Source organism: Bos taurus, chromosome 18 (assembly GCF_002263795.3).
Source record: "Bos taurus isolate L1 Dominette 01449 registration number 42190680 breed Hereford chromosome 18, ARS-UCD2.0, whole genome shotgun sequence".
Lineage (NCBI taxonomy): Eukaryota > Metazoa > Chordata > Mammalia > Artiodactyla > Bovidae > Bos > Bos taurus.
The window spans coordinates 39,789,375-39,815,856 of NC_037345.1; the positions used below are offsets into that span (position 1 = coordinate 39,789,375).

At 42.0% G+C, this 26,482-nt stretch overlaps 1 protein-coding gene and 1 pseudogene across 1 annotated transcript in view; both read left to right on the forward strand.

Moving 5' to 3' along the window:
- Nucleotides 1-26,482, forward strand: part of LOC112442305 (hydrocephalus-inducing protein homolog) — a 316,573-nt gene that overhangs the window by 87,154 nt on the left and 202,937 nt on the right. The window lies entirely within an intron of this gene.
- LOC132342830 (transcription elongation factor A protein-like 8) lies at nt 228-24,902 on the forward strand (annotated as a pseudogene).

Here is a 26,482-nt window from a genome sequence, read left to right on the forward strand (position 1 = left end):
TTGTTTTGTCTCTTGGCATTGTGGGTTCTTTCTCTTGCTTTTTTGAATACCATGTAAGTGGTATTACTACATAAGTGGTATTATTATTATTTTTTAAATAGGGGAGATAGAGAAGAAGAATCTGCGCAGGGCTCCATGGCCTTCCTGCACAGCTGCTCTTGCCCTCCCCTAAGCCTGTACCATGAGGACTGCTTTCTCAGGACTCCTGTCATATTTTTTTTGTGAGTACCCATTGAAATCTGTTGAAAGAGGGGCCAGTGAGTGACGTGAAGTTCCCTTTATCTGCAGCCTTTAGAGCTCCAAATTCTGTCACCAGCCAGTACTTAGCCTCCACCAATACAATTCTAGGTGAATTCTTCTTACCAATATTCAAATGCCCCAAGTAAACACATGCTTGCATTTCCCATCTCCCTGTAGGCATTTGTCTCTCAGATTTGGGGCTAGTTGACATTTCTTCAACTTCAGCTCTTTGATGGATTCAGGAAAGGTCATTGACTTGCAGTTTGTTGAATGTTTTTTTCAATTGTAAGGTCTTTTTCCAGCTATTGATACCCAAGTAGAAACCAGAAACCCCAAACTTACTTTTTCTTTTTACCCTGCTCACCGCCCCCCACCCCAGAATCTCTGCTGGTAGGATGACTCTTTGTCCTGGTTTATACCAGTATAGTCCCCCTTTCACTCAAGAGTTTTCTTTATTTGAATGGTAAATTGTGTGATCACTCTGTCCTTGAAAATATTACATAATGAGATTTCACTGGGAACATATGTTAACTTTGGATGAATTTGTTTATCTTGGATAAAAATCAAATATTGAAGGTCATTTTGGCTATATTCAAAAGGACATGGAGGTGTAAATGAAAGACACATCAACCAAATCCAATGTGTAGACTTTGTTTGGGTCCTGTTTTAGTCCAAAATAATTATTTTTACACAATCAGGAGCATTTGAACATGGACTTAGGTATAAATATTGTTATTCAGTTAAGTATTATAAAGATATTACAGTTATGTTTTTTAAAAAATATTATTTGTTATAAATTCTGATGTATTTGGAGGTGAAATGTTATGATAGTGGGAATTTATTTAAAAATGCTCAAAAATAAAAATGAAGGTGAAGGGAGAGAGAAATTTGATAGGTAAAAACAAGAATGACAAAATATAGACAATTACTGAAGCTAGATAATAGGTAATTATTTTATTATCTCATATTTATTGTAGTTTTTGTCAACTTCCATAATAAATACTTTAAAAAAGAGAAACAGGAATATAATCAGGAATCTTTTTTTTTTAAAAGGTAATTATCCTAAAATTGGGCTTCTCTGGTGGCTCAGATGGTAAAGCATCTGCCTGCAATGCAGGAGACCTGGGTTCATCCCCTGGGTCGGGAAGATCCCCTGGAGAAGGAAATGGCAACCCACTCTAGTACTCTTGCCTGGAAAATTTCCATGGACTGAGGAGCCTGGTAGGCTACAGTCCATGGGGTCGCAAAGAGTCAGACATGACTGAGCGACTTCACTTTCCTTCACACTTTCTATCCTAAAATTTAAAGTGGTAAAGGTGATGTTTTCTTGTGGCAGATCAGAGGTCAGGCAACCCTGCCTAAAATTTCATTTGAAAGCTTCCTGTGCTTCAGTGGGTATTCAGGTAATCAGATAATATGTTACATTACAGGTATAGGGAGGGGAAAATAAAAGAGGTGAAATGCCATGGTTTTAATGTAGTTCAGTCCTGCAGACCTACACTGGACCCAGAGGAGGGAATGAATCTTGCAGGTGTCTTATTAATCCTGGTTCAATTTAGTGTCTATTTTGTGCAAACTTGAGCTTCCCTGGTGGCTCGGACGGTAAAGAATCCTCCTGCAGTGTGGGAGACCTGGGTTTGATCCCTAGGTTGGGAAGAAACCTGGAGAAGGAAACAGCTACCCATTGCAGTATTCTGGCCCGGAGAATTCCATGGACAGAAGAGCCCGCTGGCAGGCCACATCCATGGGGTTGCAAAGAGGTGGACACGACTGAGCAACTTTGATTTCACTTAGTGTAAACTTACCTTAGAAGGGGTATGTTTTGCTTTGCTTTTCTTTTATCCAGGTTCTCAATGTTGCTCTGTTATCTCCTGTTTTCATAATATGGAGAGACAAATGCCTTGGGGAGCGGATATCAAGGCTATAAACTCCATGGGGGCAAGGACTATTCACTGCTTTGAACTAGGTATACCTAGTACCATTACTGTACATGAAAAGCATTTAGTAAGTAATGGGTGGTTTATGTCAGCTTCATTTAAAATGAAAACAACATTGTGCAGTTGCATATGGACCACCTTTCTTTCAAATATATTTGTGGAAATAATTACAAGAGGACAGTGATTCTCTCTTCCCCTCTAAAACTCCTTAGCTCTAGTTCAGCTAAGAAATCAAGAGACTGTAATATCCTGTCTACAGAAAGTTGAAATGACAGGTACCCTTAAATAAACAGGTGTAATTAATCATGGTGCTACTTGTTTTGATGAGCATGCGAGAGTGACAAGTTAATAATAAATCTCCAGCTCATACAGGGGAGGTGGCTAAGGAGATGCTGTGGTTTAATTTACATCTTTGGAAGGCAGCGAAGATTTAATAATCTCTCTGCCTTATATATCAAACTAACACCCCAGAGGCAGAAAAGCAAACCATTTTTAACTGTTAATCTGAGAAGCAATAAAATCTTGTCTCAGGTCAAAAATAAATTGAGTTTCTGGTGGTCTCAATGGACCCTTAGGATGTGTAATTTATTCAGATTCTAAAGCGCTCAGGACCCCTGGGGACCTTGGCTGCAAAATCAGGCAAGCTGGGAACACCATGGGGATTGCCAGTCCAATCAGAAGACCAGACCGAGGGCAGTGACTGAATTTACCTTAGACTTACCCAATAATTTATTTTACCTTCTGTGTCAGCTACAAATAGATTATGGAATACAAACCTTTGTGAATTTGAGATTCAGTTCTAAACGATTGCTTTAGTTCTGTTTAGGTTAATTGTCATATCTTGTATAGTCACTCAGTCGTGTCCAACTCTTTGTGACCCCATGGACTATAGCCCACCAGGGTCCTCTGTCCGTGGGATTCTCCAGGCAAGAATACTGGAGTGGGTTGCCATTTCCTTCTCCAGGGGGTCTTCCCGACCCAGGGATTGAACCCGGGTCACCTGCATTACAGGTGGATTCTTTACCGTCTGAGCCAGGGAAGCCCTCACTTCTGTTAATACTTGTTCTTAAAAGCTCAAAAACTGTTTTGAGGTTTTTACTAAGTGTAGGACTTTAACCTGACTAGAGAAACTGGGATACAGGGAGGGAAAATAATCCTTCACGGCACAATGAATCATTTGTGAAGCCTTAAGTGTTCAGACTTCCAGCTCTTTGTTTCTAAAGGAGCTAAACTATGAGGTACATTGAATTTATTAATTTGGAAAACTGCCTCCTTATGGATACCAGTAGAGAAGATGCCATCTTCTTTGTTTAAAGAATGGACCAGAGCTAGTTGAGGATCCCAAGAGAGACACAGAAACAATTTAGAAATAACTTGAGTCACCCACTCCTTGCTTGAAGGGAACCAGACTCTTGGTCTTTGGGGAGCCACCCAAATTGACTGAGGGAAGATGGAGGAAAATTCCCTGGATCCCTGCAGGGTTAATTTATTCAAAAAGGAAACTGAAAAATACTCAACATGCAAAAGTCTTGTGAAGAAAATAAAGGAAAACCACAGAACATGCCACAGGCTGAGGAAGACCGCCCTTTGGAAGCTGTACCACAGGAGACAGAAAGAAATCCTCAACCTTCTGAAGAAGGTTTAAGCCAGGAAGCAGAAGGAAACCTTAGAGGAGGGCTGACTCAGCCTGGTTAGAGATATAAAGAGGATGCTCCTATTAAGCATTTAGACCCTGAAGAAATGACAAGAGGAACAGATGAGTTGGAAAGGCTTAGGGAAGAGATAAGAAGAATAAGAAGCCTGTTTGTGATGATGCATTGGAAGCAAAGACATTCACGCAGCCGTCCTTATCCCATGTGGTTTAGGCCTTGAATTCTTTTTTGTCCGATATTAAAATCTGGCCCCTGCTTTCTGTTAGCATTTCCTGATGTATCTTTGACTTTTGCTTTATTTTGATCATCTGGTGGAGTTTTGTTTTAGGTAGTTTTCCTTGTTATCAGCATCTGCATTTTGTATTTTGACACATTCTCTAGGTCTATTTTTCGATTGGGAAATTTCACACATATGCATGAAAATATGTTCATTCCAACATAGCAGGTTACAAAGCAGCATATTCAGGTATATCAGTTCAGTTCAGTTCAGTTGCTCAGTCGTGTCTGACTCTTTGTGACCCCATGAATCGCAGCACGCCAGGCCTCCCTGTCCATCACCAACTCCTGGACTTCACTCAGACTCACGTCCATCGAGTCAGTGATGCCATCCAGCCATCTCATCCTCTGCTGTCCCCTTCTCCTCCTGCCCCCAATCCCTCCCAGCATCAGGGTCTTTTCCAATGAGTCAACTCTTTGCATGAGGTGGCCAAAGTACTGGAGTTTCAGTTTTAGCATCATTCCTTCCAAAGAAATCCCAGGGCTGATCTCCTTCAGAATGGACTGGTTGGATCTCCTTGCAGTCCAAGGGACTCTCAAGAGTCTTCTCCAACACCACAGTTCAAAAGCATCAATTCTTCGGCGCTCAGCCTTCTTCACAGTCCAACTCTCACATCCATACATGACCACAGGAAAAACCATAGCCTTGACTAGACGATCCTTTGTTGGCAAAATAATGTCTCTAGGTTGGTCATAACTTTCCTTCCAAGGAGTAAGCGTCTTTTAATTTCATGGCTGCAGTCACCATCTGCATGGTCTAGTGGTCTTCTCCACTTTCTTCAATTTAAGTCTGAATTTGGCAATAAGGAATTCATGATTTGAGCCACAGTCAGCTCCCAGTTTTGTTTTTGCTGATTGTATAGAGCTTCTCCATCTCTGGCTGCAAAGGATATAATCAATCTGATTTCGGTGTTGACCATCTGGTGATGTCCATGTGTAGAGTCTTCTCTTGCGTTGTTGGAAGAGGGTGTTTGCTATGACCAGTGCGTTCTCTTGGCAGAACTCTGTTAGCCTTTGCCCTGCTTCATTCTGTACTCCAAGGCCAAATTTGCCTGTTACTCCAGGTGTTTCTTGACTTCCTGCTTTTGCATTCCAATCCCCTATAGTGAAAAGGACATCTTTTTTGGGTGTTAGTTCTAGAAGGTCTTGTAGGTCTTCATGCTATGCTACGCTATGCTAGGTCACTTCAGTCGTGTCTAACTCTGTGCGACCCCATAGACGGCAGCCCACCAGGCTCCCCCGTCCCTGGAATTCTCCAGGCAAGAACACTGGAGTGGGCTGCCATTTCCTTCTCCAATGCATGAAAGTGAAAAGTGAAAGTGAAGTTGCTTAGTCGTGTCCGACTCTTAGCGACCCCATGGATTGCAGCCTAACAGGCTCCTCCGTCCATGGGATTTTCCAAGCGAGAGTACTGGAGTGCGGTGCCATTGCCTTCTCCGGTAGGTCTTCATAGAACTGTTCAACTTCAGCTTCTCCAGTGTTGCTGTGTTTCTTGACTTCCTACTTTTGCATTCCAGTCCCCTATAATGAAAAGGACATCTTTTTTTGGTGTTAGTTCTAGAAGGTCTTGTACGTCTTCATAGAACTGTTCAACTTCAGCTTCTTCAGTGTTGCTGGTCGGGGCATAGACTTGGATTACCGTGACATTGAATGGTTTGCCTTGGAAACAAACAGAGATCGTTCTGTCATTTTTGAGATTGCATCCATTTTGGACTCTTGTTGACTATGATGGCTACTCCATTTCTTCTAAGGAATTCCTGCCTACAGTAGTAGATATAATGGTCATCTGAGTTAAATTCACCCATTCCAGTCCATCTACAAATCAGTTCACTGATTCCTAGAATGTTGATGTTCACTCTTGTCATCTCCTGTTTGACCACTTCCAATTTGCCTTGATTCATGCACCTAACATTCCAAGTTCCTATGGAATATTGCTTTTTACAGCATCGAACCCTGCTTCCATCACCAGTCCCATTCACAACTGGGTGTTGTTTTTGCTTTGGGTCCATCCCTTCATTGTTTCTGGAGTTTTTTCTCCACTGATCTCCAGTAGCATATTGGGCACCTACTGACCTGGGGAGTTCCTTTTTCAGTATCCTATCATTTTGCCTTTTCATACTGTTCATGGGGTTCTCAAGGCAAGAATACTGAAGTGGTTTGCCATTCCCTTTTCCAGTGGACCACATTCTGTCAGACCTCTCCACCATGACCTGGCCATCTTGGGTGGCCCCACACGGTATGGCTTAGTTTCATTGAGTTAAACAAGGCTGTGGTCTGTGTGATCAGATTGGCTAGTTGTCTGTGATTGTAGTTTCAGTCTGTCTGCCCTCTGATCCCCTCTCTCAGTGCCTACCGTCTTACTTGGGCTTCTCTTACCTTGGACGTGGGGTCTCTCTTCACGGCTGCTCCAGCAAAGTGCAGCCGCTGCTCCTTACCTCTGATGCGGGTAGCTCCTCTCAGCCACCGCCCCTGCCCTTGGGCACCGGCTAGCTCCTCTTGGCCGCGCTCATGTGCCGTTGCAGCAGACAAAGTCTCAAATTGTGTGTGTATGCTTGTGTGTATATGTACATGCATATATCAGAAATTAAACTGTGCTTGTTTCTGTGTGATGTTTTTTATTTCTTTTTGCTTAAATGCATTTTTTAAATGAACACATCACACACATGAAGATAAAGTTTTTTTTATTAAGAGTCAATCAAATAATTTGCAACCAGCTTATAAGGTCAATGGGGGCACCTAAACTCTTGATGATAGAACTATTAAAAAAAAATGTAAACCTCAAAATACCTCTGGATCTCTTAGCCAGAGGAATAAAACTGGCAATTATTACAGGGGGAAAAAAAAAAAAAAAGAATGGATCGTAATGATCTCAGAGAAATAGGAAGGTAGAATTATGTGCATTTGCTGTATGTACAAGTGTATTCATTGTTCTAATTTGCTATGAAATAATTTTTATAAAGGAATTATACTGTAAAATATGATTTCATCTTTTTACACATGCTGCTTATAATTTCAGCTGAATCACTGTGATGTTTAATGCACTGTTGCAGGAAGTAGAACATAAAAATACCCAATTCCCCTCATCTCCTACCTCCCTCCAGCCCCCATGGCTTTAAATTATTGCTGTAAATTAGGGTTGCATTTTTTCATGTCTTCCAAAGGCACACTGACTGGCATAGCATGAGCTTCAGCCTGTAACTAGCGTACCCATTCAACTTAGCAATTAAAAAACCACCAGTATCACCCCAGACATACTTGGGCTGCTTCCACCTGCCTCTGTTTGAGGAAGGCTTTATTCTCCTGGTCAGGAATTTGGGTTGGGTCAGGTAGGAGAATTCTTAGAGGAAGATCTCTTTCTCATTTGTAATTGACTTAGCAAACATCCTTTGCCTCCCTTAGGTCATGAGGATGATGGGACATATAAGGGCAGAGGCACAGAGCGCTGTGTCAGTTTCCCATGGCTACTGTAACCAGGTACTTAGTGTCGTAAGCACAAATTTACTATCTTCCTGTTCTGGAGGTCAGAAATCTAAAATCAAGGTATTGGCAGGTGTGTCCTTCTCAAGGCTCTAGGGAAAAGTCTGTTTCCTTGTCCTTTCCAGTTTCTAGAGGCTGCCTGCGTTCCCTGGTTCATGGCTCCTTCCTTGAATCACTTCACTTCCTGTTTCTGTTGTCACATCTCCTGCTATTCAATATGATCTCCTCTTTCCCTCTTACAAGGATTCTTGTGATTACATTGAGCCCTGGATAGTCCAGCATAATCTCCTCACCTTAAAATCCTTATTCATACCTGCAAAATCATAGTTTTCATAGAAGGTAATTCATGCATTCCAGGAATTAGGATGTGAATGGAGGTGGCCTTATTCAGCACAGAATTTGACATTGAGTAACTCTGCCACTCTCTTAAGTTAGTTTGACTATTACGTGAGTTTCTTAATGTTTCTGAATATCAAGTTTCTTTTCTGAGAAATGAAGTAAATAATACCATCTCCTAGGGTTGCGTGAAGGTTGAAAATGAAAGTGAAGTTGCTCAGTCGTGTCCGACTCTTTGCGACCCCATGAACTGTAGCCTATCAGGCTCTTCCGTCTATGGGATTTTCCAGGCAAGAATACTGGAGTGGGTTGCCATTTCCTGCTCCAGGAGATCTTCCCGACCCAGGATTTGAACCCGGGTGTCCCACATCATAGGCAGACACTTTACCGACAGAGCCACCAGGAAAGTCAGGGTTAAATGCCTGAAAACAATTAGCATTGCGTCTGACACGTATTACTAGTTCAATGAACAGGTAGTTAATGGATTATTGTTTTTACTATTCAATGATGAAAGGGCACAGTCTCACCTCTTTGAGGACTTCTCAGTCTAGTGGAGAAGATCAACAGCTGAACAAGTCATTATAAGTCAGCATGAGGCAGTGTTGCGTGGGCTATATTTGTCACAGGCCACAAGGGTCCTTCATACATGATTTCATTCATTCTTTTGTAGATGTGTAACTAACATGAGTTTTGGGGCAAAGGAAGGGAAAACATAAAAGGTTGTTCTGAGGCTATGACTGACATGGAATGTCAGGTCCTGGAAGGTTGTGTATTTTTATTTTGATGACCTCGTATTTTTTCCTAAGGAAAAACTTTACTGCTCTTGAGATAAAATGTTAACTTTCTTGGACTTGGAGTATGTGCCGTTTCACAAGTTAGGGCCTTGGACGTCTCAAACTATATCATATGGTAGAAGGAGAGACAACAGTGTAGGTCTGTAAGCGAAGGTTGAAAGTCTTCCTGCTCCTCTATCTTCTTGCTGCTGACGTTCACACCTTCCCTCCCCCAGTGGGAAAGAGTGCTGATATTCTGGAAATGTTCCAGGATTCTGGCTGGGCCATGTGTGCTGGTAACTGGAGTCCCTGTGTGTGACGAAGTCACATTCTTGAGTGGGTGCCATTTGTGTGTCTCTCCCATCACTGTGGCTTGGGTGGTGAGGACCAGGGTCCACTCTTTTCCTTCTGTGTGCCAGCTGGCCTGAGCACATGTGCTCTCCCTCATCTGTCTTGTTTGCTAATTCTGCTCTCGTTTCACCTGGCCCTTCAGCCACAGGTGACACCAACTCTTCATTCGGCTTCTAGAATATCGCTTTCTTATGTTTTCTTCTGCCTCATGCTCAGTTGGGTCTTTCTCATTTCTCTGACTTAATATTCAAACTTACAAAAACTCAGTCCCCAAGACCTCTTCTCTTTTCTGTCTCTATTTATCCCATTTTATGGATTTAAATACCATCTATATATTAATGATGCTGGCATTAGTTTTCCTTTGCTGCTTAACAAATTACCACAAACTTAGTGACTTAAAACAACACTGATTTATTATTTTACAGCTTTTTAGGTTAGAAGTTTGACACAGTCTCACTGGGCTACAGTAACTTGTCAACAGAGTTGTGTTCCTTTCTGGAGTCGCCAAGGGAGAATCCATTTCTTTGTTTTTTTCATCTTCTAGAGGCCTTCTACATTCCTTCAGTTCAGTTCAATCGCTTAGTCATGTCAGACTCTTTGTTACTCCATGGACTGCAGCATGCCAGGCCTCCCTATCCATCACCAGCTCCTGGAGTTTACTCAAACTCATGCCCATTGAGTTAGTGCTGCCATCCAACCATCTCATCCTCTGTCATCCCCTTCTCCTCCCGCCTTCAATCTTTACAGGATCCAGGTCTTTCCCAATGAGTCAGTTCTTTGCATCAGGTGGCCAAAGTATTGGAGTTTCAGCTTCAGCATCAGTCCTTTCAATGAACATTCAGGACTGATTTCCTTCAGGATGGAATCTACATTCCTTAGTTTGTTTTATTCTTTATCAGAATCTTATATCTCTGAATCTTCTTCCTTTGTCAGCTCTCTCTAACCACAGCTGAGAAAAATTCTCTGCTTTTAAGGTCCCATCTGATAAGATTGGGTCCACTCATATAACAGGATAATCTCCCCACCTCAAGGTCCATACCCTAACCACATTTGACAAGTCTTTTTTTTGCCATTTAAGAGAATATTTTCACAAGTTTTGAGGATTAGGTCATAGACATCTTTGGAAGAACATTGTTCTACTTACCGCAGTGTCCAAGTAAATGTCTCCAGCCTAGACCATTCTCCTTAACTCTTAAGACCATATATTCAGCCACCTACTTGACATCTCTGTTTGGATGTTTAATAGACATTTCAAAGCTATTTGTCCAGAACTGAGCCCCAAGCAACACACATACACGTACACCATACATACATATATATTTATGAGTGTACATAAGAAAAAAACTTGTACATATATATATATGTTTGAAAAGATTTGTCTCTTGACCTTCATTTTGGTGCATGGTATACATCTTATCCCGAAGGTAGAACTGATACTTTGAGACTTCATAATGTATTCTTTTGTTGACTATGATGGCTATTCCGTTTCTTCTAAGGGATTCTTGCCCACAGTAGTAGATATAATAGTCATCTGAATTAAATTCACCCATTCCAGTCCATTTTAGTTCGCTGATTCCTAAAATGTCAATGTTCACTCTTGCCATCTCCTGTTTGACCACTTCCAATTTGCCTTGATTCATGGACCCAACATTCCGGGTTTCTATGTAATATTGCTCTTTACAGCATTGGACCTTGCTTCTATCACCAGTCACATCCACAACTGGGTGCTGTTTTTGCTTTGGCTCAGTCTCTTCATTCTTTCTGAAGTTATTTCTTCACTGTTCTCCAGTAGCATGTCGGGCACCTACCGACCTGGAGAGTTCATTTTTCAGTGTTGCATCTTTTTGCCTTTTCATACTCTTCATGGGGTTCTCAAGGCAAGAAAACTGAAGTGGTTTGCCATTCCCTTCTCCAGTGGACCAGGTTATTTCAGAACTTTCCACCATGACCCATCCATCTTGGGTGGCCCTACACTGCATGGTTCATAGTTTCATTAAATTAGACAAGGCTGTAGTCCATGTGATCAGATTGGTTAGTTTTCTGTGATTGTGGTTTTCAGTCTGTCTGCCCTCTGATGGACAAGGATAAGAGGCTTATGGAAGCTTCCTGATGGGAGAGACTGACAGGGGGAAACTGGGTCTTGGATGGAGGGGCCATGCTAAATAAATCTTTAATCTAATTTTCTGTTGATGGATGGGGCTGTGCTTTCTCCCTGTTATTTGACCTGGGGCCAAACTATGGTGGCGGTAATGAAGATAATGGCGATCTCCTTCAAAAGGTCCCATGTATGCACTGATACTCTCAGTGCCCTCAACCCTGCAGCAGGCCACCACCGACTCCTGGACACTCCTGGGCAAGTCTGTGTCAGTCTTTTGTGGGGTCACTGCTCCTTTCTCCTGGGTCCTGGTGCACACAAGGTTCTGTTTGTGCCCGCCAAGAGTTTGTTTTCCACCTGTGTAAATTCTGGTGGCTCTATGGTGGGGTCAATGGCAATCTCCTCCAAGAGGGCTTATGCCATACCCAAGTCTACTGCATACAGAGCCCCTGCCCCTACAGCAGCCCACTGCTAACCCGTACCTCCTCAGGAGACACTCAAACACAGTTCTGTCTCAGTCTCTGTGGGGTCTCTGGGACCTGTGCACACAAGGTATGTTTGAGCCCTCTGAGTGTCTCTGGCGGGTAAGGGATTTGGTTCTAAACACCATTTCGCCCCTCCTACCATCTTTCTGGGGCTTCTCCTTAGCCCTTGGACATACAGGATCTTCTCAAAGTCGCTCCAGCGCTGTGCAGTCACCGCACCAGTACCTACTATCTTGCTGGGGCTTCTCTGGCCTTGGACATTGGTTATCTCCTTACAGTCGCTCCAGCACTGTGCAGCTGCCATTCCAGTGCCACTCAGCTACTGTGGGCAAGAATCCCTTAGAAGAAATGGAGTAGCCATCATAGTCAATAAAAGAGTCAGAAATGCAGTACTTGGATGGAATCTCAAAAATGACAAAATGATCTCTGTTCATTTCTAAGGCAAACCATTCAGTATCACAAGTCTATGCCTCGACCAGTAATGCTGAAGAAGCTGAAGTTAAACGGTTCTATGAAGACCTACAAGACCTTCTAGAACTTACACACAAAAAAACATGTCCTTTTCATTATAGGGGACTTGAGTGTAAAAGTAGGAAGTCAAGAAATACCTGGAGTAACAGGCAAATTTGGCCTTGGAGTACAGAATGAAGCAGGGCAAAGGCTAATAGAGTTCTGCCAAGAGAATGTACTGGTCATAGCAAGCACCCTGTTCCAACAACACAAGATAAGACTCTACGCATGGACATCACCAGATGGTCAGTACGAAAATCAGATTGATTATATCCTTTGTAGCCAAAGATGGAGAAGCTCTATACAGTCAGCAAAAACAAGACCGGCAGCGGACTGTGGCTCAGATCATGAACTGCTTATTGCCACATTCAGACTGAAATTGAAGAAAGTGGGAAAACCACTAGACTGTTCAGGTATGACCTAAATCAAATCCGCTATGACTATACAGTTGAAGTGAGAAATAGATTTAAGGGACTGGATCTGATAGACAGAGTGCCTGATAAACTATGGATGGAGGTTCATGACGTTGTACAGGAGGCAGGGATCAAGAACATCCCCAAGAAAAGGAAATGCAAAAAGGCAAAATGGTTGTCTGAGGAGGCTTTACAAATAGCTATGAAAAGAAGAGAAGTGAAAGGCAATGGAGAAAGGGAAAGATATACCCATCTGAATGCAGAGTTCCAAAGACTAGCTAGGAGAGACAAGAAAGCTTTCCTCAGTGATCAGTGCAAAGAAATAGAGGAAAACAATACAGTTGGAGAGACTAGAGAACTCTTCAAGAAAATTAGAGACACCAAAGGAACTTTTCATGCAAAGATGGGCTCAATAAAGGACAGAAATGGTATGACCTAACAGAAGCAGAAGATATTAAGAAGAGGTGGCAAGAATACACGGAACTATACAAAACAGATCTTCACGACCCAGATAATCATGATGGTGTGATCACTCACCTAGAGCCAGACATCCTGGGATGCAAAGTCACGTGGGCCTTAGGAACCATCACTACGAACAAAGCTAGTGGAGGTGATAGAATTCCAGTTGAGCTATTTCAAATCCTAAAAGATGATGCTGTGAAAGTGCTGCACTCAATATGTCAGCAAATTTGGAAAACTCAGCAGTGGCCACAGGACTAAAAAAGGTGAGTTTTCATTTCAATCCCAAAGAAAGGCAATGCCAAAGAATTGTCGAACTACCACACAATTGCACTCATCTCACACGCTAGCAAGTAATGCTCAAAATTCTCCAAGCCAGGCTTCAACACTACGTGAACCGTGAACTTCCAGATGTTCAAGCTGGATTTAGAAAAGGCAGAAGAACCAGAGATCAAATTCACAACATCCACTGGATCATCGAAAAAGCAAGAGAGTTCCAGAGAAACATCTATTTTTGCTTTATTGACTATGCCAAAGCCTTTGACTGTGTGGATTACAACAAACTGTGGAAAATTCTTCAAGAGATGGGAATACCAGACCACCTGACCTTCCTCCTGAGAAATCTGAATGTAGGTCAAGAAGCAGCAGTTAGAACTGGACATGGAACAACAGACTGGTTCCAAATAGGAAAAGGAGTACATTAAGGCTGTCTATTGTCACCCTACTTATTTAACTTATATGCAGAGTACATCATGAGAAATGCTGGACTGGATGAAGTACAAGCTGGAATTAAGATTGCCAGGAGAAATATCAATAACCTCAGATATGCAGATGACACCACCCTTATGGCAGAAAGTGAAGAAGAACTAAAGAACCTCTTGATAAAAATGAAAGAGGAGAGTGAAAAAGCTGACTTAAAACTCAACATTCAGAAAACTAAGATCATGGCATCCGGTCCCATCACTTCATGGCAAATAGATGGGGAAATAGATAAAACAGTGAAAGACTTTATTTTTTTGAGCTCCAAAGTCACTGCAGATGGTGACTGCAGTCATGAAATTATAAAAGATGCTTACTCCTTGAAAGAAAAGCTATGACCAATGTATACAGCATATTAAAAAGCAAAGACATTACTTTGCCACAAAGGTCCATGTAGTCAAAGCCATGGTTATGTGAGAGTTGGACTATAAAGAAAGCTGAGTGCCAAAAAATTGATGCTTTTGAACTGTGGTGTTGGAGAAGACTCTTGAGAGTCCCTTGGACTGCAAGGAGATCCAACCAGTCCACTGTAAACAAAATCAGTCCTGAATATGCACTGGAAGGACTGATGCTGAAGCTGAAACTCCAATACTTTGGCCACCTGATGTGAAGAATTGACTCATTTGAAAAGACTCAGATGCTGGGAAAGATTGAAGGCGGGAGGAGAAGGGGATGACAGAGGATGAGATGATTGGATGGCATCACCGACTCAATAGATATGAGTTTGAGTAAACTGAGGCCTGGTGTCCTGCAGTCCATGGGGTCTCAAAGAGTCGGACACGACTGAACGACTGAACTGAACTGAATGTATTCTTGGCTTTGGCTCAGCTTTTTGTGACATTAAAAGATTATTTGGGACCAGCTGCAAAACCTCTTTGTAATCCTGTCCGTGAACTGTCAGTGGTATAGCAGGAGGGGTCAATGCAGACATAAGGACTTCCTTCCTTCACTGGGTAGGGGAGCTGGCCTCTGGCCCTCACAGCTGTTCCCTGCTTGAACAGTCATAGTTGCTGGGTGCTCTTTGATATCCTGAGCAGCTGTGACATCAAGCAATTTAGTGTAGAATAATTCATCAATTAATCTCTTGGTTATTGGACATTTGAGATGCTTGTGCCTTTGTTCATACTATAAATGAGGTGGGATGTGGCATGATTCCTGATTGTCATGCATCTCTCAATGGATGGTTGTCCCCCTGCCCAACCAGTGACCCATGGGGACCTCCAGAGCCCAGAGAAGAATAGCAACGGTGTTAGGAGTTGGTGAGACAGATTGTTGTGGTTCATTTGCTAAGTTGTGTCTGACACTTTGTGACCCCATGGACTGCAGCACACCAGGCTTCCCTGTCCTTCACTATCTCCTGGAGTTTGCTCAAACTCATGTCCATTGAGTTGGCAATGCCGTCCAACCATCTCATCCTCTGTCATCCCCATCTCCTCTTGCCCTCAATCTTTCCAGCATCAGGGTCTTTTCCACTGAGTTGGCTCTTCGCATGAGGTGGCCAAAGTAGGCAGCCTGTGGATCATACACAACCCCCTCAACACTGGCAGTGACTCAAGACTTTGTCTGACACCATATGAAGTATATTAGAATGATACTGAGTGAGAACTAACTTTGGGTCCCCTTTTAAAACTGTAACTGAGAAGTACCTTATTTGAAAACTTTAATACTGGAAACACTGGGGACAACGTAGTGTCAGGATATCATGGTTCTTACTGCTCTCTTGGAATACTTCTAATAAATAAAAGAAATATAAATTGGTGTCTATGCACTTCAGCAGAATTGTCCAGAGGCCTGCTTTTGCCAAAGCTGAAAAAATCCCTTGGAAATCCTCAGCTTCACACTTAATTACCACCTCCTTTGGCTGTTTCTCTTCTACTCCTTTTCTCTCTTCCCCCTGTGATTTTCCTTTCTTGTTGCCAAAACACACTTTCTCTTCCAGACACCATCTGTTTTCAGAATATATTTGCCTTTCCTTTTTCCTTTCCAAAATGGCCCTGCTTTGCTTCCAGTGTTTTCCCCTCAGTGCACTGCTTCCACTGGCACCCCCATGCATTGGTGGGACGGAAAGCTCTGACCTGCCAAACTGAAATAGGATCAGTAACCCAACAGAGACCTTCTGGTCTTGAATGTATGCAGCCACCCTCCTAAGGACCTCGGGCTGCCAGGATTGGTTTGTGGTATGTCTTTAAAACAGCTTTTGTTTTTAACTTCAAAGAGTTCCAAAGTATCAAAAGGAGAAAGTGAAAGTAATTCTCTGCTGTGCCAGTCACATTCCTCAGAGGGGCATGACCTCCTCAGCCACACACAGTGACCATAGTGACCGCTCTCAACAGTGCGGCTTGTATCCTTCTAGCTTTTTACTATGCATGTACCAAAATGTGCAATATGAATGCATGGAAATGCAAAGCAAATTGGGTTAATACTATACATATCATCTGCAGCTTGCTCGCTATTATTTTACGTAAATGTCATGGGCATCTTTTCATGTCAGTACACATATTTTCTCCTTACATTTAACACCTGATATTCTACTGTATGAATGTACAATGATTTATTTACACAACCCATTAATGATACATGATAATTCCAATATCTTATTATTATTTCCAGCACCTAACACATTTCTCTTTTTCCTTGTACAGCTATATTCTGTAGGACAGTTGGAATTGCTGCATCAAAGGGTACGTGTATTTTGAATGTTGCTGAGGACGAAATACATGTTTTAAAGGGTTATGTGTTTTAAACATTGATGTATACCATCCTAAACTTTAAATATAATCACTAATATAAGCACGGAGAAGGCAATGGCACCCCACTCCAGTACTCTTGCCTGGAAAATCCCATGGATGGAAGAGCCTGGGGTCACTAAGAGTCGGACAGGACTGAGCGACTTCACTTTCACTTTTCACTTTCCTGCATTGGAGAAGGAAATGGCAACCCAGTCCAGTGTTCTTGCCTGGAGAATCCCAGGGACGGGGGAGCCTGGTGGGCTGCCATCTATGGGGTCGCACAGAGTCGGACATGACTGAAGCGACTTAGCAAATATAAGCACAGCATTTTCTCCCTTCAGTTATCAGAGATTATGAGATAAATAATACAAATTTGCAGAGTGTGAAGCATTTCACAAAGTGTTTTTATTCAACTTAACACTCACAGATATTCTATAGGGAGATAGTATTGTCTCTCAATTTACAGGTGAAGAAACAACTCATCAGAGTCAGGTGATTTGCCTAAGGTAGTACCTTTGGGTGGCAGATCTGGGCTTGAGTCCATCTTTTATCTCCAAGCCTGAAATTCTTTGGCGGACAGCAGTATTGGCTTCTCATGGAAGAGCGCCTGCTGCTATGTGAACTGACTGAGCATAGATGCAGGGGGAGAGGGAGCGTGGAGGCGATACTGGTCTGCCCACCCCTGTGGCATACCCATGGACATACAGACATTTCTGTCTCTGCCATCACTTCCTTGGTGATGTTGTTTGGTCACAGCTTCAGATACTCTCTGTATATCAGTAACTCCTAAACTTATATTTCCAGTTTAGAACTCTCTCCTTGACATATCCTATATGGAACCCTTGATCTCTCCTCCTAAACTTGCTCTGCCTATAGCCATCTCACTTGGCCACTCCCTCAACCTTTCAAGGCCAAGTTCTTTCTTTTTTAAATTAAAGTATAGTTAACTTGCAGTATTTTGTTTCTGGTGTACAGGTGAGTGACACAATTATACATATGTATTCTATTTCACATTCTTTTCCACTGTACTTTATTATAAGCTATTTATAGTTATCTATGCTGTACAGTAGGACCATGTTTATCTATTTTATATGTAGTAGTTTGTATCTGTTAATCCTAAACTCCTAATTTATCCCTTTGCTCGCTTTCCCCTTTGGCAGCCGTAAGTTTGTTTTCTGTGTCTGTGAGTCTGTTTCTATTTTGTAAGTAAGTCTATTTGTGTCATATTTTAGATCCCACATATACGTGTCATCATCTGTTACTTGTCTTTCTCTGTCTGATTCAACTTCATTTAGTATGATAATCTCTAGGTCCATCCAGATTGCTGCGAATGTTCAGGTCCAAATTCTTGATTATTCTTATTCTCTCATACCCCTCATTCACAGAGAATAGGATGAAGGCTAGATGCCGGTTACTGCCAGGTTTCTAATTAAAATCCAGGCACGCCTTGCTTTAAAATGCACCTCGATTATCCTGCTTTATTCTGATCCCACTAAGCCTGAAATGTGGTTCTGATTTGACTCTTACAATTTGTACTCTAGGTTAGGAGTGGTATTTAGACATGAGATCCCATTCTTAATAAATTATTTCTCCTGGTTTCTAAGACTACAAAAATTGAAAGTCTGAGTTAAATTTATTGAAAACATAATCAGTTTTAGCTCAGGAGGTCATTGTGCCTAGCCTCTTGAAAACAAGTCCTTCCTAGGTCAGTTTTTCCATATTGATGCATATGTGTTGGGGGAAGAAAAAAGGGGATGAGAGGAATTCCAGAGGGAGGCTCTTGTTCTGTTGCTGTTCTCTTCCTATCAAAAGTATGGGATCACAACGAAGGTCTTCCAATGGGAAGGCCGCTGATTTAGTGCGTTTAAAGCAGGAGCTGAGGCAAAGTGGTGGATCTTTCTCCATGAAAAGGAGTGCAAACCCGTAAGTAACATGGTGAGAAGCTTAAGTTATTGATCAGAAAGGGGGATTTATCTTGTTAAGAGTTGTTGATTTTAATTTTAGCATGTGCTTTGGGTGTTTGTGTTTTTGTGCATATGTTTTTGTATAGCAAGAGATCATGCTTAGGAAGCAAAAGCTGAACAGTATACATGCTATTTTAATTATAATTCATTTGTCAACTGGGACCTCCCTGGCCTTAGGAAATTTAGGTAAACTTAATTCAAATCCTCAGTTTTCCAGCCTAGTTAGAGTTTGCCTGGGAGAGAGGGAGTTCCTGGAATGGGAGCTTTCCAGTGCTAACATTGGAGAAGTTCCACACAAATTGCAACAAGTTGGTTATTCTGAGCTTGACTGAGTCCAGAACCCTTGCTTAATTTTTTCTTCTACCTTGTTATGATTCTTGTATAGAGGCTTTCTCGATTCTGTCCCAGGAGGACCTACATACAAATCTCAGTTCCTTCATGGATTTCCACAGAAGATTCACTTGGCACTATGAATTTAATGCAGTAAGCACCTTTCCTGAAGATTTAAGATGCACATATTCCAATGAACAGCCTTTAACCATTTTTTTGTTTTGTTTTTGGGGTTTTGTGTGTGTGTGTGTGTGTTTTAGCATCTTTCTCTTTCTTTCTGTTCCTTTCAACAAAGTACCAAATTTATTCTTATTTTACCCAGAGTATTTCTGCCTCACAAGGTCCTTGGAGGCAGGGGTCCCACCTTTTATTCCATAGGGTACACCAAGAAAGGTGAGTCTCATCTAAGAGGAAGCCTCTTACCCAGCTACAGATTGAAGAATATTTTATACGAACATAAGCAAAAAATTTTGACCTGATTTGGAAATTATTAAACTGCCTTCCTTTTTTACTCTTTCCTAAAATCTTGTTAAGATGTAACTCCACCCCCAATTATGCAATATCATTTTTTCCTTCTCTCCTGGAGCTTACGAGTAAAGCCTAAACTGAGGGTAGAGCTTAACTATCTTCTTGTTTTAGGGACATTATGGAATTTTCCCCTGAGGTATGTGGCTTTATGCATTAACAAACCCCTCAGGATCCTGGCTATGCGAGGGGAATCAAGTGTACAACTTAGAAACAAGTGATGCATCTTAACAGTAAGCATTAAAGATTCACTTCTGACTTGGACGTGATCGTAAGAAAGTTGTCAAAACCATTCATCAGGAAGGAGCTAGAGGGAAGTGAGGTCAGATGGATGAGACTCTGGATGGCCTGGAACCTCTGAGTTAAAGGTTCTTTTTGGTCTTCTTGGAATTGACACACCTGAGCAGGGATGGGAACCTGTGTATATCAGAGGTCAGAAGTCTCACTTGGTCTCCAGTTCCTCCTACTCTGTATGTCTGGACTTGGGGGGAAACAAGGGGTGTTACTGTTAGAGAAATTAGTCAAGAGAAGTGGGAGGCATGGGGAAAGGCATCCATGGGAGATAAATGATGGGTCAAGAGAGTATAAAATGTCTAGAAACTTCTAGAAGCCTGTGCCAATGACCCTGTTTGAAAAGTTGTGCTTTGGAGACCACAGAATAATAATAATAAAAGCAATAATAGCTAGCATTTATTGCACGCTTGCTGTATGCTATTTGTTGTTTAGTCACTGAGTCATACCTGACTCTTTGCGACCCTGAGGACTGTAGACTGCCAGGCTCCTCCATCCATGACTTGGTGTTTAATGCACACGTGGAAAGGTATATAACCTGGAAAATGCAAATTGAAACTATAGTGTGATAGTGCTGTAAATCCACTAGAACGTCTGAAATGAAAATGTCACAAAATTGTTAGTGAGGATGTGAAGCAACTGAACTCTCATACACTGCTAGCAGGGATTTAAATTGGAACAACCACTTTGGAAAACTGATTGGCGATATCTGCTAAAACTGATACCCTTTGACCCAGAAATTCCACTTGAACCAGAAGTGTATGCATGGTTTCACCAAAAGATATGTACAAGAATTTTTGTAGGAGCACTATTTATGATAGCCCCCAAATGGAAACAGCTGAAATCTTCATCAAGGGTAGAAGGGTAAATAAATCATAGAATATTTGCAAAGTGGTTTAGTATACAGCAACAAAGGTGAATGAACTCCATGTGCAGTACAATGGATGAATCTCATTTGCTCCTCAAAGTAACTTTATGAGGTAGTTATTGTTAATTCCATTTTACAGGTGAGAGAACTGAGCACACAGAGTAAGTTATTGCCTAAGGTCCACACAACTCAGAAGTGGAGTAACTGGGATTCAGACCCTGGCAATTGAGTTCCAACCCTTAACCACTACACGCCACTACCCCCCAACCTCTGGCTGTATTATCAGCAGGTACTTGGTGTGTGTGCTGCTTCAGTATAACACACCCAGAGGCATAGGGTGGAACTGGTGCAAGTGGGCCCTGCAAAAGGCATCTACCAGCTAATTTTGGTCACCATGTCACAGGCTGTGTATAGGCGCTTCACCTAGAGTATAATCCTTACAACAGCCCTAGTTAGTGCATACTCTTGTGTCCATTATTACAAGTGGGGAGACAGATATGGAGGTTAACTGGTTGTCTGAGGTCATATCACGGGTGTGTGATGGAATTAGGATTCCAAGCCAAGTCTGTGTGCTACAGAGTCTGTGCCCTTCACTGTCCCACCACGTGCCTCTCCTCAGCACCAGGAAAGCAAAGCTGCAGGGCCTACATCCTAACAGGAGCCACCACTTCTGGTCACAGAGCTTGAAGTCTTTGAGCTATATCAACTGGCAAAAACTGAAAATTTAAGACCAAACTTGAGGTTTCATGAGGCCATGTGACTTCTAAGTAAAGTGTCTGTCACAGGTTATCTTCACCCACCTTCAAGGGAAAAAGAAGCCTGCATTTCCATGGCCTTGACCACATCTTCCTAGAAACAAGAGATAGATGGAAATCTCTGTAGTTTTGAAGCTATTCCAAATTGCTCCCCAGCATACTGTAAGCATGGCCCCCTTCTAACAGCCAGAGCTGAGAGGACTAGTACTGGGAAGAAAGGGAGGGTTACTTAGCAGATGGTGGGGGTGTTCCTTGGTGAATTCTGAAACAGGCATGGGCCTGTACCTCAGGGTTCTCTAATGAGAGGAGGCCAACCTCTAGCCACTAGCTGCTCGAGAAACAAATATCCGGCCTTCCGGCATTGCCAAGAGCAGAAGACATCAGGGGCTCAGGTTCTTTTGCTAGAAGAATGAGAAGGTAGGAGGGTTGAGGACATTTTATTTCTTCCTGATTGTAGAATTTCTTCATCTCCAGCTGGAACCATTACAGTAGCTTCTTACCTGGTCTCCCTAACTCCAGCCCTTCTCCTCCCTGATTGACCTTTCCCACAGACCACAGGGAGAAAGTCTGTATCTGAAACTCTGGCTGCCACTTCCTCAAGTACACCATACAGTTGAATATGGCCATGTCTTTGCAAATGCTGAATCCTCCCATTTAACATGGCATGAGCCTGCTTATCTCTGAAGCCCCAGTATTAAGCTCTGTCTTTGGTGTGACTCTTCCTTACCATCTCCCTAGGTAAAATTCATTGTTAACTCCTCATCCACTCCCCAAATGATTTTTCTTCCCAATTTTAATATCCCTGCTCTGACAGTGTACTATCATCATTTGCCATCCTATCTCTGGTATAGACTGTGGTCATCTTACAGGCAGGAGCTGGGGCATATTCTTCCCCATCTGGCTCTCACCTAACAGTACACAGCCTGTCTAACCACTCAGTAAACGTCTGTTGGATGAAGTCGAAAAGCACAGAGGTTTAAGGTATGTGATCGTGGTGTGTTTGCACCCTGAACACAGCCACTGGAAAATGAAGTGCTCTTCTCTGGCCAGCTTTGCCCTCTCTTGTCACATTGCTATCTCACCCATACATACCCCTTCTGAATTTCAGCATTAGTACTAGAAAGTCTTAGCACAGTGGTAAAGAATCTGCTTGGCAGTGCAGGAGATGCTAGAGATGTGGGTTTGATCCCTGGGTGGGGAAGATTCCCTGGAGAAGGAAATGTCAACCCAGTCCAGTATTCTTGCCTGGGAAGTCTCATGGACAGAGGAGCCTGGCGGGCTGCAGTTCATGGGATTGCAAAGAGTTCAACAAGACTGAGCACACTGTAAGTCTAGCTTTTAAGGGTAGGTGATGAGTTTCTTTCCTCCATCTCAGTTTTCTCATTCAGGTGGGTGGTGGGAGAGGTGACAGAGTTATCAGGGATGAGATCTAATGTAATGAAGTATTTGTGGGTGGGGAACAAGAACTTATTGGTTCCCTGGGCCCCTAGCTCCCTTGCTGCTGCTGTTGCTGCTAAGTCGCTTCAGTCGTGTCTGACTCTGTGCGACCCCATAGACAGCAGCCCACCAGACTCCCCCGTCCCTGGGATTCTCCAGGCAAGAACACTGGAGTTGGTTGCCATTTCCTTCTCTAATACATGAAAGTGAAAAGTGAAGTCGCTCAGTCGTGTCTGACTCTTAGCGACCCCATGGACTGCAGCCTACCAGGCTCCTCTGTCCATGGGATTTTTCAAGGCAAGAGTACTGAAGTGGGTTGCCATTGCCTTTTCTGCTAGCTCCCATGATGGGTTAGCAAATATCAAACACTAACTTTAATCAAAGTTTATTAGGCAAACTTTGAACAAATTTTATTTTTTAGAACAATAAGCTAAAGCGTATCACTTATTCAGATTGCCTTAGTTTTTACCTAACAGTTTTTTTCTGTTCCAGCATGCTACCCATTAAATTTAGAAATCCTGTTTACGTGGGCTTCCCTCTGCTGTGACAGTTTCTCAGACTTTGTTTTAGATGATCTTGACGGTTTTGAGAAATGCTGGCCATGTATATGGGGCAGAAATGGCAACCTGCTCCAGTATTCTTGCCTGGAAGATTCCATGGACAGAGGAGGCTAGTGGGCTACAGTCCATGGAGGTTGCAAAGAATTGGACATGACTGAGACATTGAACATTCACGCATGGCTATGTATATTGTAGGATGTCCCTCAATTGGAATTTGTCTGATGTTTTTCTCATCTTTAGACTGGAGTTATGGAATCTGAGGAGGAAGATCACAGGTGAAGTGTCATTTTCATCATGTCATAACAGTAGTATAAGCAAACTTTTAAAAATGTGAACATATAATTACCCTTCCTTCTCCTCAAACTTATGTTCTCTTCTGTATTTCCTAACATGATTACTGCCATCATCACACACACAGTCACAGACTGGAAACTGCACCTACTGTTTCTTCTCCATCTTCCATCTGACTAGCCATCAATTACTAATGTGCTTCTACCCCAGTAGTTCTGTACTTTCCCCCTTATCTGATTCAAGCGATCTCTGGTTAAATGTGTTATTTTTTTCCATAAACTGTAACCACAGTTCCCTAACTAGTCTCTCTGATTGCATTTCCTTTCCTCTCCACTTCCTTCTTCCTATCAGTTAACTGTTGGTTCAACATCAACTCCATCTTTGGAAATTTCAAAATGGTATTCCATCACATACACACACTATGTTTAAATTTCTTTTTTTTTTAAATGTTATTTATTTTTAAATTGAAGGATTATTGCTTTACAGAATTTTGTTGTTTTCTGTCAAACCTCAATATGAATCAGCCATAGGTATACATATATCCCCTCCCTCTTGAACCTCCCTCCCATTTCCCTCCCCATCCCACCCCTCTAGGTTGATACAGAGCCCCTGTTTGAGTTTCCTGAGACATACAGCAAATTCCCATTGGCTATCTTACATATGGTAATGTAAGTTTCCATTTACTCTTTCCATACATCTCACCTTCTCCTCCCCTCTCCCCATGTCCATAGGTGTGTTCTCTATGTCTGTTTATTCATTGCTGCCCTGCAAATAAATTCTTCAGTACCATCTTTCTAGATTCTGTATATATGCGTTAGTATATGATATTTATTTTTTTCTTTCTGACTTACTTCACTCTGTATAATAGGCTCTAGGTTCATCCACCTCATTAGAACTGACTCAAATGCATTCCTTTTTATGGGTGAATAATATTCTACTGTGTATATGTACTTTATTATTCTTTATTATTCATCAACTTTATTATTCTTTATTATGCATCAACTTCTTTATTCATCTGTCAATGGACATCTAGGTTGCTTCCATGTTCTAGCTATTGTAAATAGTGCTGCAATGAACAGTGGGATACATGTGTCTTTTTCAATTTTGGTTTCCTCTGGGTATATGCCTAGGAGTTGGATTGCTGGGTCATATGGTGGTTTTATTCCTAGTTTTTTAAGGAATCTCCATACTGTTTTCTATAGTGGCTCTATCAATGTAATGCTGTTTAAATTTCTTGATATGGAATTCAAGGCTTTTCTGGGGCTAGCTCCAAATGACCTCATTTCCCATTTAAATATTAGTTCCCTTACTCTGTGTTTAATGGTTTTGGAGAATTTATTTATCTCAAAATAAATGGGTGTTTTCTTAAATCTACCCCCCCCCCCGCTGAAAAATAAATGAAATGATGTGTGCATGTATGTGTGTGCATGCACCAGTGATGTGCACACCTCCCTGGATGTGTGTGCCTCCTGGTCGTGACTGTAGCTGGGAAAAGAGCTATGTGCGTGGCTTCAAGGCTAGAATGAATAGGACCAGTTCATTTGCTGCATAGTTTGTGTCAAGTTAGAAAAGATGAGAGGGGAAAAAAAGGTGAGGAGAAAATACCTTTTCCCAGAAGTGTATGTGGGTGTTTAACAAAGCATCCACTCATTTTCCTTTTCCTTTTTTTGTGTGGCTGAAAACCACAGCATCTGTCGTCTCACAGTTTCTATAGGGCAGGAGTGGTTCGGGATTTCTCTCAGGGCTGCAGTCAGGGTATTAGCGTCTCTACTCTTTGTTTTGCACTTCAGTCACAAACCCTTTCTAAATTCACTGACTAAACTTCAAGTACTTCAAACTTTACCGCAGAGAGCTTTTGTCACTCTGTGGGAATGGTGTTTAAATGTAAATTAAATTCTTTCCTGCCTGGGAGAGCCAGTTGTCCATGTCACAAGATGTGAACTGAGTCTATTATGCTTAATTGTATAATATGGCTATCCTAAATTTTAATGAGCAAAAGAAATTAGCTTTCAAATTCCATTTGCAAATTATTTATGTAAGTCTACAGTCTTCATTATTAAAATTTAAAGTGCACAAGGAATTTGTGAAAGTCTCTTGGGCAGTCTGCTGAGGAATGCGTAAGGCCATCTGGGTCAGGGACCACTTTTGTGCCCAACACTAGACAGAGAAGGGCTAACAGAGATGCAGAAACAAGAATGGGGAAAGCAGGGGCCCTGGCTCTGAGAGTGCTCGCACCCACGACTTTGGATAAGTCATTGGATTAGTCAATCAGGAAGGCCATTGCTGATTTTGCATATTTAGGCATATTGAGCTGTTTGCAGCTCAGTTATGGGGAAAGGCAGAGATTGTGCAGAAATTGTCACCACTGGTTTGGAAACTTTTAATTTCCTGATCTCCTAAATAATGAAACTGTTTTATGAGAGTGGAACAAAAACTGTGATTCTGGGATGGGAAACAACCTCAGCTCACCTGATAAGAGCAACAACTGTAACCAAACCACCAGTGTTTCCACACTCTTTGGGGATCCCATTCTCTACAGTATAGAGTCTTTCAGTCTCACATGCTTTTGATAACTGTGTTGCCAGCAACAGAGGTAAGGGCTGTTTATTTAGAGTTTAGGTGGTGGTGTGCAGACACTGACAGACCAAGGCAGTTGGTGAGAAACAGGAAGAATACATAGAACACATCATATATTAATAATTTCACTTCATCCATGCAGACTTAGACTCTATGTCCTCATCTTCATTTTGGCTTTCAAGAAACACACAACACACACAGCGCTATCCACCACGTATATGTCAGTCACGTTCCTCTACTAGGTTTTGTCCACATTAGTAGAATATCTAAGGATATTTCAAAATGCTAATTTTTGGTGTATTATCCATGCCATGACTACCTTTGTTAGTGTAGGCATGCAATGTTTGATTATACAAATGGTCAGCCATGTTGCTACTACTCTTTTAAATTTT